This window comes from Adiantum capillus-veneris, chromosome 29 (assembly GCF_014529385.1).
Source record: "Adiantum capillus-veneris isolate H3 chromosome 29, ASM1452938v2, whole genome shotgun sequence".
Classification (NCBI taxonomy): Eukaryota; Viridiplantae; Streptophyta; class Polypodiopsida; order Polypodiales; family Pteridaceae; genus Adiantum; species Adiantum capillus-veneris.
In genome coordinates, this window is record NC_140959.1 from 108,990,698 (window position 1) to 108,996,950 (window position 6,253).

The window sequence follows — 6,253 nt, forward strand, 5'->3', positions numbered from 1 at the left end:
CTACAGCATCGAAAAGAATGCATTGGATGGATGCCTGGGCATTGAGAAAAAAGGACGCTTCCAAAGGAGAAAGGCCATGGGGAGATACCGTCTGTGATCCATGGGTTTCCAATCGGGAAACCGTATCCAAGCTTGCCGGGCATGCCGCGTGCTGCGGCTCTGCCTCGGACTTGAGAGACTTAGCGAACTGAAACATCATTGTAGCTAAAGGAAAGGAAATCAACTGAGACTCCGTTAGTAGCAGCGAGCGAAAGCGGATTAGGCAAAGAAAGGGGAAGGGGCCCCGAGAAAGGGACCTCCGCTTTCCCTGGCCCTGTGCAGGGGAGAACTTGTAGTAGGGGGAAGGCGAAGACACCCGGTGTCTTCGCCCCTTCCTCAAGGAATTATGAAAAGGTTGGAAGATCTGGCCAAAGAAGGTGATAGCCCCGTAAATCTTTCCTAACAAGTTTGATTCCTATTGCAAAACGCGAATACCGTGTTTGAATAATGATCGCTTTGTAGTGACTAAGGGGGACCACCCTCGCGGCCTAAGTATTCCTCAATGACCAATAGCGTACCACAAGTACCATGAGGGAAAGGTGAAAAGACCCCGCCGTATGCCGGGAGTGCAATAGAAAACCTGAAATCCGATGCAAACTATCAGTCGGAAGAGCAAAGCGTTGAAAACAAAAGCAAAGCCACTAATGTTTAATGGAACGCATACGCGAAGCTAAGAAAACGCTGTAGCCAGGCAAAGCCACTAATGTTTGCCTTGAGCGAACCCTTGAGCGAAGCTTCGCGTTGTCGGCTCTTGCTTGGCGCACTTTCCACTTTAACGGCGTACCTTTTGCATAATGGGTCAGCGAGTAAATGGGAACAGCGGCTTAAGCCATTAGGTGTAGGCGTAATGAGGTTGAATCTTCGGCGTTGTTTCTATTTGACCCGAAACCGATTGATCTAGCCACGAGCAGGTTGAATCGAGCTCTCCACAGAGGCCTTAGAGGACCGAACTCACGTATGTGGCAAAATACGGGGATGACTTGTGGCTAGGGGTGAATCAAAGAGCTACGACTCCAAAAAGTGCCTTTGTTGAAGTCCTTTGGACCATAAGAACCTATAGGCAAGAAAAGGAGTCCTCCTTTGGCCTTTCGCCCCACAAGCGTGCGAACGCTTTTTCAATAACTGGCTCATAACGGTGAAACCAGCTGTTTCTGGAAGTAATGGCCACACCGTGGGAAGTCATGAAAGCTTCTCCCCCTTTTTTGCTTGCGGTTGAGTGCCCTTTTTTGCCCTCAACAAAAGATAAAGTTGTTTTGAAAAAACACCTTGTCCCTCTTTTCTTTTCTTTTCTCTACGCTACAAGCTAGCTCACTGACCCCGTAACGACCGATTTAAAAGATGAGAGCATGATTGTTAATGCTAACACGCCGGTTCTCACCCCGGCCGAATCCCTCTCAAACCTTTGGTTCTCTGGCCATATGCACCGGCGTATCGAGAGCTAAAAGAAAAAAAACTAAACAAAAGACCAACCACGAAAAGTTCGCTAGCATCTTTTCTATACGATATCCTAACAAGGTACGTTGTCAACAACGATGGTGTCAAGGCCACAAACAATGGTTATGAGGTTCATAATGATGGCGTTAAGGCCAATAACGATGGTAGACAGGAAGTGAAATATGATGGGGCAAGTGAAAAATCATTTCTAACAGGCAAATGCGTAAATAATGATAACGATTACGTAAGTGATGTTAAAAAAATCTCAACGACAATCCCGGTTATTCCTACGAAGATGATGCGGTTAATGCTTGAAATAAGAGAAATGATAGTTTTCCTTACTCGTTCGTTGCTGAGGAAAGGAAACAAAAGAACTTTTTTGCATTGTTTCATGGCCCGATGAAACCGGTGAGGGTTTCAGTTAGTAGCATAAGCTAGACAATTGCTAGCGGCGGATTGACGTGGCCGCAGTCATCCGACCTCTCCATGCTATCTGAGTGGATGCTTCCACTGGGCGGGGACTGGACCAATGTAATCTCGCCTTGACGTTGGCGGTTCCGCGGTTTCAGCCCTGCCCTCCAACTAGCAGGTCACAGGGGCGGCCTTCCTGCCCCTGTTCATTACTCAAGATTGTTTGTTCTGTCCGGGCATTATAGTAAGCGCGGAACACCCGATCCCATTCCGACCTCGATATGTGAAAAGCGTTTTCGGCCATATGTACTGATAGTTTTCGGGAGATGTGGTTGACAGCCCGGACCCTAAAGCGATAGCAAAAGCTAGACAATTGAAGAATGACGTGGCTGCAGTCATTCTAAACAATTACTAGCGGCGGATTGACGTGGCTGCAGTCATCCGACCTCCCCTTGCTATCCGCTTCCATCGAATGGTGGAAGACAAAACGGGGACTGGACCAATCTGATCTCGCCTTGACGTTGGCGGTCCAGCTTACGGTTGTTAGCCTAGGCTAATGACTTACCAAGAGATCCGAAACATTGATTCACATTGCCATGAATATCGGCCGGGTAGCAAAAGCTAGGCAATTGTTTGGTTAATTTGGCGGCAAAAGAAAAAGAGCAGGCAACATTATTTCCAAACCTTAGGTGTGAATCAACACGTTAAGGTAACGCTACTACACTGCGTTGATCAGCAACGACAGGTAACGCTACATAGCAAGTTAATTAACAACGACAGGTTTGGCGCCACGCCATTAGGAACTGCCATAAATGCAGGATACTACCCTAGCTAGGCGAACACCAAGGCAAGGGAATCAACGAAAAACATTCAATTAAATAATGCAAAAGAAATCATCGCAACAGTAGGTATAGGTATTGGAAACATATTTAGTTCTTTGACGGTAAGAAAGTTGCAATACAAGAAAGTTTAGTGGAATGGCCGGGCTACTAGAGGTCCAATCAACTTTTCTTCTTTGTTATCGTGCACTGATTGAAGCGTAATTCTGTCCGTTCTTCACGCACGTATTTCCTATTAAGCTTTCTTCAAAGAGCCTCGCGTCTGTTCCTTGGCTCGGAGAAGAAAGCACGCGATGATGAAAACTGGACCGGTAAAATGGCATGAGCTAGCTAAAGCACGCTACTAACCAAGTAACGAAATAATCAACAACACGCCTTTACAGGGATGCGAAAGGCTCAATTATGCAAAGGAAATTAGCCGAGAGAGATCAATTGCGGGGTGGAGTAAATGGCCAACTCGTCAGGCTCATGACCTGAAGACTGTGGGTTCGAACCCTGCCCCCGCACTACATGTTGTCAGCAGGCCCTACGTTGCTGTGCGCCTAACGCTTCTCCTTATCGACGCGTTGTAGGTAGTATAGTGGCTGAACTCAGTGCCTGGAGCAACTCGCTCCAGTCCTGGATTAGTGTTATTGCCGTCCTTCAACGAGCACACAGCTTGCTATCGACGACCTGGCCTCTTAGTTTGGTGGTTTGCGTGGTAAAGGATGGCGTTGTCGCCGTGCAGACGCTGCGACAAGGATTCTCATGTAATAATCAAACGATTGAAAAAGCGTGGCTTTGCGCAGTAAGTGCTAAGAAACCTGCGCACCACGTTTCTGTCCTGCAAATCAGCCACTATCGCTACCTGGCTTACTTGGATCATTCCACCTTACAAATTATCGTATAATAAACGCTTATGTAGCTGCTACCTTTGGATAGAGCATTCCCATGTGAAACGGCACCGGTTCAAGTCCGGGGAAGTCGTGAGCGAAACTGGATCGGAGTATCTATCATTCAGTTGGGCACTGCTCTGTCGATCTGAGATTATTGGGGTTCCCCCTCAGGCCCCAATCCCGGGACGTAGGATGATCCGCCTTGCCGATGGCCGTTCCGCTCACGGTTATTGGCGAGAGCCGGTAACCAACCAAGAGATCATCAACGACAAAGATTGACCTTTAGCCTTATTTTACGTACTTATGCTGAGAAAGCTTTCCAAGGCCCGATGAAACCGGTGAGGGTTTCAGTTAGTAGCATAAGCTAGACAATTGCTAGCGGCGGATTGACGTGGCCGCAGTCATCCGACCTCCCCTTGCTATCTGAGTGGATGCACCTCATCCTTCCACTGGGCTAACGGGGACCGGACCAATGTGATCTCGCCTTGACGTTGGCGGTCTGGCTTACGGTTGTTAGCCTAGGCTAATGACTTACCGAGAGATCATCAACGAAACATTGATTCACAAAACCATGGCATATACATTCAGAACAAATAACACAAAAGGTTGGTAGCGATTGAACGATCCTTGTACCAGCTGTATTTGCACTTTCTCCGGCAGGTGCTTTTGTCGTTAGCACTCTTTTGTTCATCAATCAAGCGTGTTCGTTCCGTCCGGGCATCCTAGTAAAACGCGGAACACCCGATCCCACTCCGACCTCGATATGTGAAAAGCGTTTTCTGCCATATGTACTGAGAATTCTCGGGAGACGTGGTTGACAGCCCGGACCCACAAATCGTATATGCGATTGCCTTCAGATGCGAATCTGGTATCGGCCAGAAACAATGCAATGAAAGAGCTACGCCATTCATATTACTTTAGACAAGGAGCGAAGGGTTCAAATCCCATTTCCTCCTAATCGCGATTACCTGTTTGGTTAACGGCGACATAGGTTGGCTCATCAAAGCTTCGAAGAGGAAATACCTTGAAGAGGGTCTGTTTCGCTCGATTTCTGCCATCCTAGGACTCCATGTTTTGTGAAGGCAAAGAGGACTTGAACCTCTGGCAGCCCCAGTGCTATCGCCTCGCTTTTCCGCTCGCATTTTCAGGATCGGAAAGGAAACAAGCGACACCAAACGAATCACGGCTCTTTTGGTTTGGTTGAGATAATATTCTTCATCCTCAGACAAGTGAAAGCAAAGTTCCCGTTTTTCTTTCCTACTAGCCCATGACCGGACTCGAACCGGTGCCGTTTCCTAGTACATAGAAAGGCTCTATCCAAAGGTAGCAGCTACATTACATGAGCCGAAATAGCATAGCCGGCTCTTTTCGTTTTGTTTGGATAAAGGATATGCTAACTTTAGCAGCTTGGAGTGGCTCGCGCTCTCACGTGGACAACATTCCTTCCGAGCTGGGTCTCATGGCCGGAATCAACTATCTGCATCTCAATAACAATTCACTGTCTGGCACAATTCCTCCCACACTGGGGGACTGTAAGTATCTGGTGTGGGTGGATCTCAGCAGCAATGAACTGGAGGGCACCATCCCTAAGAGCTTGCCAAGCAAGCAGGGAAGGTGATAGAAGGGACACCAGCTTGCATTTAGCCTTTTTTAAGCATCTTTAGGCGATCAATGCACAAAGTATGGCTTGGGATCAGTGCTTACCAGTTCGCCCGGCTTAGCAGAATTCCTTCCAAAGGTACAACCTTAGCGTCTCTACTCGGATATCGTGGACCATGCACGTAAACGAATTTGTACAGGCAATGAGCGTGGGATACTTGAGGAAGAGCGTAGGATCGAACGCAACACAAGTAAAAAACTTGAAAAAGAGCTACAAGTCGTGCGTGAACAAAAGGAGAGACTATTTGACAGAATTAAAGCTTTCGAGCGTAGGATAGCAAATGCAAAGGACGACAGCTCCTTTGTTCATGACTTACGCGAAATGCCTAGTTGCTCTACACCCGATTTGTTAGCCTTACGCCAGCCTTCGAATCGTTGCGAAACGAATAACGAGAACTGGGGAAAAAAGGAGGCGTAGCGGATTTACACTCAACGGAAGGAGGAAGATGGCCAGAGGCATCGACAAATGAAAGATGGCGCGTTGCGAAACTAAAGTAGCAAACCGAAGACAGACTCTAACGGGTCAAATCCAAGACCGAACCACGATAAATCGAAGTTTTACCATCCATTACAACGTGAACCACCGATTCCCTGCAAGGCAAAGGATGGAACAAATAAGATATTTTATCTGATTTTGTACGCTTTGAGGCCGGAGTGGTCGCTGATTTTGTACGCGTATGCTTTGAGGCTGTATGCGGAGTGGTCACTGATTCTGTACGCTTTGAGGGCGAGGGATAAGAGAATAATTAAGTTACTGGCGCTGCAATGCCGGTGGTATCGAGGCAACTCCTAATGAGATGATATGTCTGCTTCAGAATAAAAAGTTATGGATACGACGCACGGAGAAAAAAAAAGGCTTAAAACCACTGCTCCAATTTATTTCATGCGTAGAAATCAATTCAAACACCTTTCCTTTGGCAAAGACACTCTGCTAGGCCAACACTGACACTGAGAGATGAAAGCGGGGAGCGAATGGGATTAGATAGGGCAGGTAGC

The 6,253-nt window shown here is 47.4% G+C and overlaps 1 pseudogene; it reads right to left on the bottom strand.

Annotated features, from left to right (window-relative positions):
- Positions 1-4,740, bottom strand: LOC147419739 (uncharacterized; annotated as a pseudogene).
- Between the last annotated feature and the right edge of the window lie 1,513 nt (positions 4,741-6,253).